We start from the raw sequence: 14,607 nt of genomic DNA, 5'->3' as shown, positions 1-14,607 counted from the left end.
GCAAAATCTTATTTTCATCAAGTAGCTTTGGATGCTGCAGCAACTATATGCACGTTCGGTACTTAATTCGGCTGTTACCCGTTTTTGAGGCTCAAGTTCGGAATCGCGTCCGCCCCGGAAGTATTTCAGAAAATTCTGAGCGACATATTGGACACCTGGCAAGATACGAGAGCAAGCCATAAAGCCAAATCTTTAGCAAGGCAAACCAAACGTTCCTTTTTTCAATCAGTGTTACCGTCTATGCTACGCACCAATCCTAACAAGTTTTGGAAAACTTTTAACCCTACACATGGTAACATTCTCATACCGGAATAAGAAGTCTGTAGCACTCTTAACTCCTTTTTTATCTCAGTTTTTACTAAAGAACCTGAAGGCGAATTACCTTACTTCCCTGTCTTTGATCACCCTGTTATGCCAGACATTCTGTTCGATACCAGTGGAATTATGAAACTAATCGAATCATTGAAAGTGTCCTCTTCATCTGGTTTTGATGGCTTAAACTCTAAAGTCCTAAAAAATACTAAGAACAATGTTAGTGTCATCTTATGCCACCTTTTTCAACAGTCTGTAGCATCAGGTGTGCTGCCACAAGACTGGAGAATAGGTAAGATCTTCCCAGTACCAAAAAAAGGTTCATCTTTTTCTTGTAAAAAACTATCGCCCTATTTTCCTCACAAGCATTTGTTCAAAACTGATGGAACATGTTATTCATTCTCACATCATTAAATTCCTAGTCTCAGTCAACTTTTTTACCATAACCAAAATGGTTTCTTAAAAGGACTTTCCTGTGATTCCCAACTAGCTCTTTTCATCAATGACCTTAGTTCGCATCTTGACTTAAATATTCCTCTTGACGCGCTGTTCCTTGACTTTGAAAAAGCCTTCGATAAAGTACCGCACAAAGATTACTACTAAAACTCTCGCGTCTAAACCTTAATCATTCAGTGATGAATTGGCTTCAAAATTTTTTGACTAACAGAGAGCAATTTGTCTACGCTAACAAATAATCGTCCCCTCGTTCTCCGGTTACTTCAGGTGTTCCTCAAGGCACAGTGCTCGGACCCTTGCTTTTTCTCATTTGCATTAACGATCTTCTTTCCAACGCTACCTCTAGCATCCGGCTTTTTGCAGATGATTGCGTAATTTACCGCCTGATTTCTACAAGCACTGACGCCGACATTCTTCAACAAGATTTAACCCGAATTGAAACTTGGTGAAAGCATTGGTTAATGTCCCTTAATATTGCTAAAACATGTATGAGTTCTTTCCATCGCAGGCAATCCCACATTCCCTCTAAATATGTTCTTTTTGGTTCTGAAGTGCGTTCCGTTCTTACCTGTAAGTGTTTAGGCATTACTTTAACTCATGCCCTAACATGGTCTTCACATATAACGAACATCGCTAATGACGCTAACCGCACCCTTGGCCTCCTACGTCGACATCTTCGTTTTGCTACCCCTTCCATTAAATTATTAGCTTACCAAACTTTCGTCCGACATAAATTAGAATTCGCTTCAGCAGTATGGGACCCTCATCAGTCGAACCTCTCGGTAACACTTGAAAAAATACAAAATCGCGCTATCCGCTTTATTTACTGAGATTATTCATATTATACTAGTGTGTCTTCTCTAAAACCTAGAGCCTCTTTGTCTAGTCTTGAAACAAGAAGAAAAATATCTCGATTATGCTTGTTCCATAACTTTTACCATTCATCTTTAGGAGCATCGATCATATCAGCAGCGCATCGTTTGTCCAGCCGCATTAACCACAGCAAGACAGTGTACCCTCCCCCTGCAAGAACTGCATCTCATTTCCGATCTTTTTTTGTCAAATCATCTCGGGCTGGAACGATCTGCCGCCGGAAGCCATACACCTTACCAACCCCATTAAATTCAAGAAAAAGATTGAGGCCATCATCTTGTAGTCTGTCATGACCATCCCTCATGTAATGCCCCATATTCGGGGTCTTTGAGGTAATAAATAAATAAATACGTGAATGACATTCTGATATACGGCGCTTCTAAAGAAGAAGACGATGCGCGGCGGTCCACAGAAATCTAAGATTGGCCAGTTATTTCAGCAAGTACTTGCCCAATGTCGCAGAACCTACTACTCTTCTTCGGAGCCTCATCAAAAAGTACTCTCTCTTCGAGTGGACCGACAATCACGCTAGTGAGTGGAGGACCATTCGAAACATGCTTAGCAGTGCGCTTATCCTAGCTGTCGTTAACCCAGCCAGAGGAACTAAAATTGTTGCAGATGCATAAGAAAAATGGTTTGGGATCTGCACTCTTACAGCGGCATGGTGAAATCTGGCGTCCAATCGCTTATGCGTCGCGTGCGATAGCCAGCTCAGAGGAGAGGTACTCGAACATCGAAAAAAGAAGTGATGGGAATAACCTTCGGCTGTGAAAAATTTCACCACTTCGTGCACGGACATCAAATTGTTATCGAGACTAGCCACCGCCCACTGATTGGTGTGGCAACAAAAAGAATCGGTGATATGGTACCGATGTTTTAAAGTTATTTTTTAGACTCCTGGCATATGAATTTGTCATTCAGTGTGTAAATACCAGGCAACATTCTTCCTCGCAGACATGCTTGACCGTCAAGGGTTCCAAAGACACAGACCAATTACTACACGGACGGCATTCAAGATGTCGAAGTCTTCGCGATTGCAGTCCTAACGTTATCTCGGCATCGAAGTCTCTTCTGATCTTACTTCCCTTCACATTAACACCATAATCAACACTGCTAATCGCATGCTTGGCTATCTTCGCCGTAATTTTTCTTCTCCCAGCTCACTTAAAACCTTCCTGTAAATGACACTCATCCATAGCAAACTAATATGCGCTGCATCCATTCGGGACTCCAGTTGTGCTAGCCAAGTCTATGCCCTGGACCTTGTCCAGAATAACTCCGTTAGACTCATTTTGTATAACCCTAATCGTATTACTAGTGCATCGTCAATGAAACGCATGTTAAACCTACCTTGATTAGCCTCTCGTCGGAAATTTTCTTGCATTTGCTTATTTCATAAAATTTTTCATTTTTCAAAAACATCATCATTTATACAGATTCACTGAGCGTCCTTACTGCATTAAACTCCAAAAATGCCACGGAGCCACTGATAGGAAGCATCATACACACTATAGTGAAGGTCACGAGACAAACATATGCTCTAAAATTCCGCTGGATTCCCAGTCACGTTGGCATTAGGGACAATGAGAGAGAGCAGACGTGTGTGCTGCACATGCCAGAACCATGGAAATAAAACATGCGAACCTGTCACCTAGGGATTACATGAAGGTAGTGCGTAGCAAACTAAGAGCCAAATGGCAAGCTTCTTGGGAAAATGAAGGAAGCAACAAGCTGCATTCTATAAAGCTCTTTTTAGAAGAATGGAAATAAAGCCGCCATAAAGAGCGTTTTATCGAAGTAATTTCATGTCGTTTACGCATAGGTCATACACACATCACCCATAGCTTCTTATTAGCAAAAACGACAAACCTGTGTGTGAAATGTGTGGAGATGATCTCAAAGTTAATCACATTTTTATCTCTTGTTCGCATCTCGAAGAGTTTAGAAAAAGCTTTTACTGCATTTTGCAATGAACACATTCCATTTCATCCCGCATTGCTGTTAGGCGAGCAAGCACTCGTCGATTTTTCTCTTGTTTGTAAGTTTCTGAAGAGAGGCAATGTTTTAAATCTAATAGAGTGTCATAACATCTATACACTTAAATAACAGATCATCTAACCTTGTGTTTGGCGCATGATAGCCACAGTTGCTAACGCGCAATAAAACCCCATATAACCATATAACCATTCTTTTCATATTTGTCCCTGGATTCGTAACGCACTCATCTCGCATTGGCACACCTCAGCTCGTCTGTACCACGCACAAAAGTTTGAAATTGCACCATTCAGGAAAAATCCATGCAGCAACTCCTTCATTCCTCGAACATCCAAAGACTGGAACCACCTTCCCGGATCGACTGCCAGCATTGAAGACATTCCTCATTTTAAACATTTTAAACCGCATTACCCAGCATTGTATATGCAGCTCACTGACTTGTCTGCTTCTCGTTCTTTTTTTGTATTGTATTTATTTCAATAATCCACTCTCATCTGTAATGCCCCAGGCCTTGAGGGCACAATAAATAAATAAATAAAAAGACAGCCAAGTTGTACTTCCGAAGTCAATGAGAAAGGAAGTTATTCAAAGCATTCATGAAGGGTGCATGGGCTTGAACACGTGCCAAGCAAGAGCCAGAGGCTTAATGTTCTGGCCTGGGCTGAACTCGGATATTAAAAAAAAAACTGCTACATAGCTGCGCAGTTTTCCGGAAATACGCTTAGAAACAGCAAAGCGAACCCTTTATGATCGGACCTACATCAGGCCATGCATGGTAACCGAGTAGGCGTTGATATTTTTCAACACGGAGGCAGCTCGTACTCGTACGTTTTTGATGCCTATTCAAACTTCCCGTAGGTGGAAAAGCTGACTCGTACGACATACAGTGCAGTAATTGACAATTTGCTGCCATATTCTGAAGATACGGCATTATAATGGAAGTGTGCACGAAGAATGGGCCAGATTTCGTCTTATGAACTTGTTCTTTTTACATCCAGGTACGACTTAACATGTTACGTCGAGCCCAGAGTTCCGTCGGTCGAATGGACTCGCCGAGAAGAGGGTACAGATTGCGAAACAGATTCCAATGAAAACAGAATAAACATAGGACGACTTCTAGTTCGGGTGGCTCGGCTACAGACCCACTACGCTCGAAGATGGCCGCTCTCATGGTGAACTTTTGCAGGCAAGGAGACTGCGCACTCTGCTCCAAGACTTCAGGCTGCAACCAAGCAGACCGGTGTTCAAACGAGCCCAGGTAGCCGCTCGAGGAATATTTTTACCACCTCTAGAAACCAGCGATGCCGTGGGGGTGAGGGAAACTGCATAGAATCGCCGAGCTCAGGTTACCGGAGCAATGGCACCGAGGTCTGATCGAACAGTTACCGAGAACCACCAAATGTAACCATGTAACAAACAGCATCTACCTCCAACGGGCGAGCGGTTTCAGCAAGAAGCCACTGAATGTGGGGAATTGGAGAACGAACCAGGAAGCGCAGCGCTGCCACCCACGGCGCCCGTCGCGACAACAGGACAGTCGCCTGTCAGCTCCAGGACCTTCCCGCAGGCACCACCATCCGGGACTACGACGGGACCGCCTGTGCGCTCAACGGCTCCGCAGGCTGCTCCATTGCGCCGCTCCACCAGAGATACCAGACCAGCGCATTGCGTCAGGTACAACCGGAATTTGAGCAACGTGTTTCTCATCTATTCTCCACAGGAGGGAAGATGTATCCTGGCGCAACCGCTCGTCATGCTTGCCAAATTTAAGGTACGCCCCTTGTTTGCCACACCGCCGTCAGCCATAAAAGCACTGGGCTCTCTGCAATACACGCTTTTTGTTTGCTGACCGGTCTCGACTGATACACACGTCTGGATTGAATGCTTTCGATGAACTTCATTCAGGAGAAGGGTACCTCAAGGGTGCATCTCAGGCACCACGCTCTTTGTTATAAAAAATTAATTCCGAGGCCAAAAGAACTCCAAAGTCCATTATATTGTGACGAAGTGGTGACTGCAGTCGGGAGAGCAGAAAGGCTGCTAAAATGGTGTCTAAACAAAACTTTAATTGGGACTGACTTGGGCCCACAATTGACTGAATCACTCGGCGGCGGCGTAGCAACAACCGTGCTTGGCGGTCGTCGAACAGAATTCCCGCTGCTGTCGGCCGTGCTCAATTTAAAGCTGATAGCTAACTTTCGAGATAAATTGTGCAAATTTACTTCAACATTCTGGAAAAAAGTAGAATCAGCTCTGCCTGGATGCGATAAATCTAGACAAATCCGGTCGCGTCCTGCATCGCAAAGAAAGCGGCGTGCCGGCAGCTTTGAAGAATGAACAAACACTAAAATATTCGCGGCCTTACTTCCCTGTCAAACAAGCATCGACCCGATGCATTAAAACAAATAAGGCGACTGGCAACAAATAAGACTGATCGTGAGAAAATAAACACAGTGTGAAAACACAGAGTCCTTTAGCGCGCATAATAGGGCTCTAGACGGACGATATGAACAACTTCTGGTCGCACGTGGCGTCGCTGGGATGCAGTCATTGCGTCAGGGATGACCTCATGCTTAATCCAGTTCACCCAGCCGATGAAGAACCTTGTACAGCCCGAAATAGCGGCGCAAAAGCTTTTCACTCAATTCACGGCGGCGAATGGGCGTCCAAACCCAGACTTGGTCTCCTGGCTTGCATTCCGCGTCGCGTCTTCGTAGCTTGTAGCGCCTGGCGTCTGCCCGCTGCTGGTCTTTGGTCCTTAATCGGGCAAGTCTTCGGGCTTCAGCGCGTTGAAGGTAGGAGACGACGTCGATGCTCTGTTCTTCGGTAACGTTGGGCAGCATGGCGTCTAGCGGGGTCGTGATCTCCCTGCCATGGACGAGTCCAAAAGGCGTCATCTGGGTGGTCTCCTGCACTGCGGTGTTGTAGGCGGAGACGACGTAAGGCAGGATGACATCCCAGGTCGTGTGTTCGGCATCGACATACATGGCGAGAATATCAGCGATGATTTTGTTCAGGCGCTCGGTAAGTCCGTTGGCCTGCGGATGATATGCAGTTGTCCTCCGGTGGCTTTTTTGGCTGTAACGCAGGATGGTTTGCGTTAGTTCCGCAGTGAATTCTGTTCCTCTGTCTGTGATGAGCACAACGGGGGATCCTTGTCGCAGAAGAATACACTCTAGGAAGAATTTGGCAACCTCTGCTGCTGTTCCGTTTGGTAGGACTCTTTCCTTGGCGTAGCGGGTCAGGTAGTCGGTCGCTATGATGATGCACTGGTTACCAGATGTTGAGTTTGGGAAAGGGCCAAGCAAGTCCATACCGATCTGCTGAAAGGCTTTAAGGGGGGTTCAATCGGGTTCAGAAATCCTACTGGTCGTGTGGGAGGGGCCTTTCATCACTGACAATCTCTGCTGGTTTTTACATAATGTGCGACATCGACAGAAAGTCTGGGACAGTAATATTTGTCTCGAATTCGGTGGGGGGTGCGAGAAAACTCGAGATGTCCAGCTGTCGGCTCGTCGTGTGAAGCCTGAAGAACTTCGCGCAAACTTGTCGGTAAAACAAGAAGGTAGGCTGTATTGTTCGCTGCGAAGTTCTTCATGAGGGCATCATTCTGTACGCAGAATGAAGACAATCCTCGTTTGAACGAGGCGGGGGATGAAGAAACCTCGCCGTCTAAGTACTCGATGAAGCGTCTTAGGTCGGGGTCCGAGCGTTGCTGCTGTGCAAGAGAGCTGGAGCTGATAGGTCCTAGGAAGGCGTCCTCATCGTCGTCCGGCGGTGGTGCATCTGCAGAGACTCGTGACAGGCAATCGGCGTCACAGTGCTTACGCCCGGACTTGTAAATGACGGTGTCGTCAAACCCCTGGAGGCGTAGACACCATCGAACGAGGCGGCTAGAGGGGTCCTTCAAATTGGCAAGCCAGCAGAACGCTTGGTGATCGCTAACAAATTTCAATAGTCGTCCGTACAGGTAGGGGCGGAATTCCCACGTAGGCCAGATGATGACAAGGCACTCCTTCTCAGTTGTCGAGTATTTAGCCTCGATTTTGGAAAGGGAACGGCTAGCGTATGCGATGACGTCCTCCAGCCCGTCTCTTTTTTGAACGAGGACGACGCCTAGTCCCACGCTGTTAGCGTCGGTATGAACATCAGTATCGACGTTTTCATCAAAATGCGCGAGAATCGGTGGAGACTGTAAACAACACTGAAGTTCATTGATGGCTTCTGCTTGCGCGCTTCCTATTTATATGGCACATCTGGATTCGTCAGTTGGGTCAGGGGCTAGGCGATGCGCGAAGTTTTTCGCAAATCGTCAGTAATATGCTCACAGTCCAAGGAATCTGCGCACTGCTTTCTCATCGACAGGCGGTGTAAACTGTTCAATAGCAGCGGTTTTGGTGGGTCTAGGCGTACACCATCCTTGCTAACGGTGTGGCCTAGAAACAGTAGCTCTTCATAGAAAAAGTGGCAGTTCTCTGCTTTCAAGGTTAAAACAGACGACTTGATGGCGTCTAGTATTGTTCGATGTCTTTTTAGGTGTTCTTCGAAGTTCAAGGCGAAGAAAACGATGCCATCTAAATATACCAGACAAATTTGCCACTTCAGGCCTGCCAGCACTATATCCATTACTCGCTGAAACGTCGCTGGTGCGGAACAGAGACCAAATGGCATCGCCTTGTACTCAAACAGCCCATCCGGATTGTGAATGCTGTCTTCTCGCGATCTGTTTCGTCGACCTCAATTGGCCAGTAGCCGCTCTTGTGGTCCATCGACGAGAAATATTTGGCGTTGCAGAGGCGGTCCAGTGTGTCGTCGATGCGGGGGAGGGGGTAGACGTCCTTCTTTGTTATGTTGTTCAAGCGGCAGTAATCAACGCAGTATCGAAGTGCGCCGTCTTTCTTTCTCACTAGAACAACCGGTGCCGCCCATGGGCTGTTTGAAGGTTGGATGACGTCGTCGCGAAGCACTTCTTCCACTTGGTCCCGGATAGCTTGTTCTCGCGGCGACACACGATAGGGGCTTTGACGGAGAGGTCGGGCGTGCTGACCGGTTATAATGCGATGCTTGGCAACCGGCGTTAGTCGCGCATTCGGTGGTGCCGAAAAATGCTCGCTGTAGCTTCGAAGCAGATTGCGGATCTGGTCTTGTCTGTTCCGGTGCAGGGCTGTTTTGATGTCGATAGTGGGCGAGTTCGCTTCGCCGGGCGAATCTTGTGCGGATCGGTCGGAGAGGGCGAAGGAGTCTCGTGCCTCGGATATTTCGTTGAAGGAAGCAATCGTCGCTCCCCTGTTAATGTCCCGGTATTCTACGCTGCAATTAGTCAGCAGTAATTCGGCTTGGCCATTGTGGAAATGTGCGATGCTGATTCTTCGGTCTAGAAGCAACTGCATGCTCCCCTCGATAATAGCTTCTGCGTTAATGTTTTTCGTGGCGCCTACGGTCACGATAACACTTGAACGGGGTGGGACGCTCACTCCTTCCTCCAGGACACTCATGCAACGTGATTTTCCATAGTTCTCACCAAAGGAACGGCCTCGTGCGTCGAAACGGGATCAGCTTGGATCTCAGGTCGATGATCGCCTGATGCTCACTGAGGAAATTCATGCCCAAGGTAACTTAGCGTGAGCATTGCGGTAGCACAATGAAGGTCGCCGGATAGGTATGTCCTCTGACAGTCACTTGCGCTGTGCATCGTCCTGATGGCCTAATGAGGTGGCCCCCTGCGGTGCGAATTTTCGGGCTGTCCTAAGCTGTCGAGACTTACTTTGCCCAGCTGCGCAACGAATGCTCCATTCATCACCGAGTAATCGGCTCCTATTTCGACTAGAGCGGTAACTTTCCGGCCGTTTACAACTACTTCTAAGACGGACGTCCTAGCTATTGCGTTAGACGTCGTGCTGGGCGTCGAGTCACAGCTTCGTCGGGTATGGGAATCGTGGGTAGAACGTGTCGTCGAAGCTTTTCTCTGTAGCGGCGTCGTTTTGAAGGCGTTTTGCGCCGTAGCCGAGGTTGTCATTGTATGCGGCATCGGTGTGTTGGGGGCGGCGTCTTCGCGCGGCTTGGTCGTTGGAAGATTTTCTGTGTTCCGCTTGGGAGCAACCTCACCTGCAGAGTTCCCTGATTCGGGCTGGGAGACCTTCCTCGTACCGCGGCTGCGTAGCTGTGGCGTGGCGATGCAAAGTGCGAGGCTGACGGCGATGGTGAGCGCGAAAAGCAGTTCGGCACGTACTCCTATCGACGCAGGTACTCGTCGATTTCTTGCGGACGTTGGCCGAAGCGTGGTCGTGGTGCGTCAACAGCTTGAGAGCTTGGCATGTTCGTAGAGGCAGGATGTAAAGATTTCTCCCAACTGACTGTTTAGCTAAGCGAAGTGTATGAACCGACCTACTTAAAACCGGAGTGGCAGTCACTCTTGGTAGTGCGCTCAGCCTTACCTCGCGTATAGTGCTCTGTTGCTCTGTCTTTTTGAGATGTGTTTCTCGGCATTTCCTAAATGCTTTGTAAATAATTTAGTTATTGTAAATAGAATATATTTTCAATGCAATGAATACCACGCTTAAGAAAGAATAGCTGTGGCGAGGGCGTAGTGGTCTGAAGCAGCGGCCAGCGGAACAAATTTTTTAGCTCCGCCGCGCGGTTCGCATCCTGCTCCCCCAGCTATGAATTTTTTTTTTGTTGCAGTGTCTTCCCTCAGTGCGATGCCGGCTATGCGCTGCAGTGAGGCTCTTATGCTGTCGCTTAAAATAAAACATTATTCAGGCCACTTCAAAATCAAACTGGTTGCTAAAATGCAGCAATTGTGCTGAATTATGGTAAGCACTAACTCCCCTAGTCTCATGTGAACAATCCGCCTTTTTCACGACGCGACTGCGCATGCGCCCATCCCCTGGCGGCGGTGTCGCGAAACATATTGGAAGGGTCGTGCGCTCCACGCGAGACCGGCCGTGGAAGTGTAAATAAACCGGCTTCCTACGCGGGGTGCGTTGCTGCAGCCGTCGGGCGTTCAGCGCGACGCATTTGGCGATACCTACGAAATATGTTGCCAACGGCTGCAATGCCCAATATGTAAAGGGAAGCAAACTCGGATTTTTTCGCTTTCCGAGCGCTTCCCGGGACAGCCTTCGACGCGAAGCGTGGATAAAAGCAGTTCGCCGGCTCGACGATCGTGGCCGCCTTTGGGCACCATCAAGCACGTCAAGACTGTGCGGGAATCACTTTGTGACAGATACGGACGAGGTACTGTGTTTAAATGTGTGCAGTCTATCACGAAGTGTTTTATTCATGGGCAGGAAGGCCTCGAACGTCACCGCGGCACCCAGACTTCGTTCCGACGTTTTTTGCTTTCTCAAGCAAGAAGGCCGAATAGGCAAGTGCTGTGAGCCGCTTTCAACGCGCGATGGAGCGGGCAACGAAAAAGAAGCTACGAGAGCATTCACGCATGGTGCTAAAATTTTGTCATAATCTCCTATGGAAATTTCCTTGTTTATGCCACTACACCCTGGCCAATCCCCCCGTGTGGGTATGTGCCATGTATTAAGAGGCAGAAGAAGAAGGTGCGTTATGCATGTGTTCGCATCATATCCATGATGAATAGCGCTGCGTGGTATCGCCGGAATGACTCAATGTGCGCCTCTCGCGCTCGTCTTTATGGACGCGCATGTTTGCTTAACTTATGCAGCGGTGTGCTGTGGTAAAATACAGTGAAATGCTAACAGAGCTGCTTTGTTGCGAGTACGCTTGTGCTTTTATAGCTCGTGTAGCTATTCTACATCGCTTGAGCACAACGATTGCTTGTGGAAACTGTTGTCCCCAGTAGTTTCTGTACTACGGCGTGCACGATGTAGTATCCACCTTTCATGGATGGCAGGCATATACAGCGGAAAACGCCAACCTCACTAATCGGGGATATTTCATTGAACATTATGTTCCGAATGTAGCCTTCATCTCTGAAGCGGCGGCCCTTGCTAAGCTGGTGTTCGCATCACATGCCGGATGATCGGAGATACTGAAGAATTTGCTCTTCGGTGGGCACTGCAGCCTGCCTCGGACTTCGCACCCAGCCATCAGTCAATCCTAGAAATCCTCCAGGTACCAGGTGCTGCCCAGGACACGCCATCGTCGACCGATTCCAACAAAACGTGCTCCGGAGCAGCACTCAGTCCAGCCGGGTTGGGCGCGCACATGGGCGCGCAGTACCCTACCAGTGAGCTTCCAGCGTTGTACTCGAGGTGGCAGCACAGGAAAATGAAAAAGGCGGATTCCTGTGGTTGCCATTCTAGTGCCCTAGCACTTACATTCCACCAAAAAGCGGTTGTCTGTCTGTCCGAAGCCTGCTTCTAGCACGTGGGCCTCCTTGATCACGTGACGTTGCGACGCCATCACAAGCTGTCACCGGATTGTGAGCAAATTTACTGCCCACCGTGGTAGTTAAATTAATGAATAGTCGTGAGAGATTCCTCAGGAACAATATGGGTGTCACAAGCCCCACCGATGGCAGCAGTTGCCATCTCATGACAGTGGAGCGTAGCTTAACAGTTGCACCCTTGCATCAGGAGCGGAATCATGACTCCCAGTGATTTGTGAATGTAGAGAATGACCAATTCTACCGCAGTACAAGTCCAAAATGATGCAAATTCACGCAAACTGACATCATGATATATCAACCTAAGTAAGCCAGTTCAGAGCAAGCAAAGGGATAGGAAGTCAATATAAACACAGCAAAACCAGTGCGAACGTTGCTAGAGCAGGATAATTTGTGGTTAACCCGAAGCTAAACCGCCCGCGGTTTTTTTTTTGCCTCCACGTCTACGCATTATCCAAACAGAGTGTCAATTCCCTACCGTGCCTGGAAAAGTTTTTTTCATAAAAGAAGGCGCGCGATTACGCGGCCACATGTCTCACCAGGGACAGAATTAGACCAAGTGATGTCCCTGATATTTGGAGAGCAATACAACCTTTTCTTATGTAGTACATCGACAACGCAAAGCAAAGCGAGCGATGATTCAGACCAAGGTGGTCCAGCTCTGCTTTATTTCCATGATAAGACTACAGTGGTTGGCTTTGCCCACCACTTCGCGGCACCTCTTTTCTATGCTGCAATTCCAGCGAAAATAGAAGATACGGCTGTACTGAACTATCTATAGTGTGAATGAAAAAATTCTCCACCAACGCCTCCAGCAGGCGTTAATTTGACAGTGAAATTTCGTCGAAGCATTTTTTGCGCCGCAGCTAGTTCTTTGAAGCCTCACTCAGCGGAAATCGGAGTTCGTTATGGGAAACAAGGCTTAGAACTTGAGAATTCAACAACGTTACTGGGTATAATTTCTACACGTTTTACTCTACACTCAGATCTTCTGACAGACTCGGGGCTGATAATGAAAATGTTGACTGCGGTGCTATAATTCCCGTGGGCCGGCTGCCACCGGCACGGCCCGGCCAGTGTCCCTTGTTAGCCCTTTATACAGGGTGTTTCACACAACATTTTACACAATTTTTAAAAATACGCTTTTTGAGTTCGAAGGGCGCTTTTTTCGGAATAGCATTTTCAGCGGTGTAGTGCATCGTGGCGACAGAGAAGGCGTGCAGCTCCCATCTTTCATGTTCGCCTCGTGTACCTCCAGACTGCAGAAACTACGTCTTCCTTGGGAACCTTCACCCCAAGAACTAGCACTTTAAAATGGGAATTCATGACGGTATGCAAAGATAAACGTTAGCCCTTAGTACGGTTCGGGCCCCCACCTTCGCCCTCACACAGTGCATCTCCCCCTCCCTCACCTCATCATGTCTTCCCTCCCTCGACCTCACCTCGCCATTTATTCCCTCCCTCACCCTCGCCCTCACGAACTTTCATGCGGTCATCCTCCCTCACCCTCACCTCACGGAGTGAAATCCTCATGAGGTGAGGGTGAGGACGCCCTCATGAGGGCTCGCCCTCGTGAGGATTCCCATCTCTGGTAACGACACTTGCAGCGCTTGCTTGACAGCCGATTGTTGTCTGGTAAGCTTGTTAGTGTATAGCTCGAAAGTATAAAGATTTGCCATCGTACAAAACAGGCTGATTTTTTCGTCGTTTTTCTTAGGATATTCGATTTCCGTTTATTACTGCCGCCACGAGGATGTGCTTTGGTAGAGCCTACAGTACACGGAACAGGAACGCTGTAAGCTAAATGCCTACGTGGTACGTGGCTGCGCATGCCCAGTCGGATTCCCGGTACTACGGTAAAGGTACCGCTAACACGGTACTCGATATGCTAAAGGTGTCTAATGACCGCTCAGTGCGCATGTCATTCTTGGGACGCACGGGCAGACGCGCTTCGTCAGACATCCTGTATTCGCCAGCCGATTGTACACGCGAGGGTCCCCGAAGTTTGGAGTATTGGCAATTAAATAGGCCTGCCTCGGGGACAGGTTTTCGGCGGAACTGTCCATGCTGTGTTTGTCTCTTGTGAGTGTGAATATACCGATGCCTTGGAAAGCGAAGGCTTGTTGCTAAGCTAGTGGAAAGTCAATTTACTTGCATAGTATTAGATGGGGAAAACTTTTCTTTCCCGTATCTTCGATTCGCTGTTTCGTCCTTTCCCCATCTTGGATTGATCGAGTGTTTGGAAATTTACCCACTTGGTTATTGCGACCACTGATGGCGGGGACATACAGTTGAAAAAATGCTATTTTGGAGGAACCAGAGGTGGTTTCGTCAGGTACATCTGCGAGGCTGTCATATTTAAATAGTTTTCTCCTGGCTGCTATTCCGTAAGGTTTTATTGTTTCTTTTAGTGTATATAAACAGCTAACTCTCCCGAAGTTGACTTCGAGCAATGTAATCGAGCAAGTCGGAACTCGGAAATCGTTCTGCGCTATATTACCATCACCAACAAAATTTCTCTCTCAACACCAAGAGAGATTGAAAACAAGCTCTCGACGCCACCGCTTCATTGTGTAGTCATCCGCCTACAGTTCTCGAGTGTGATGTCA

Source organism: Amblyomma americanum, chromosome 2, assembly GCF_052857255.1.
Source record: "Amblyomma americanum isolate KBUSLIRL-KWMA chromosome 2, ASM5285725v1, whole genome shotgun sequence".
In the NCBI taxonomy this organism is placed as follows: Eukaryota; Metazoa; Arthropoda; class Arachnida; order Ixodida; family Ixodidae; genus Amblyomma; species Amblyomma americanum.
This window is presented reverse-complemented; position numbering follows the sequence as displayed.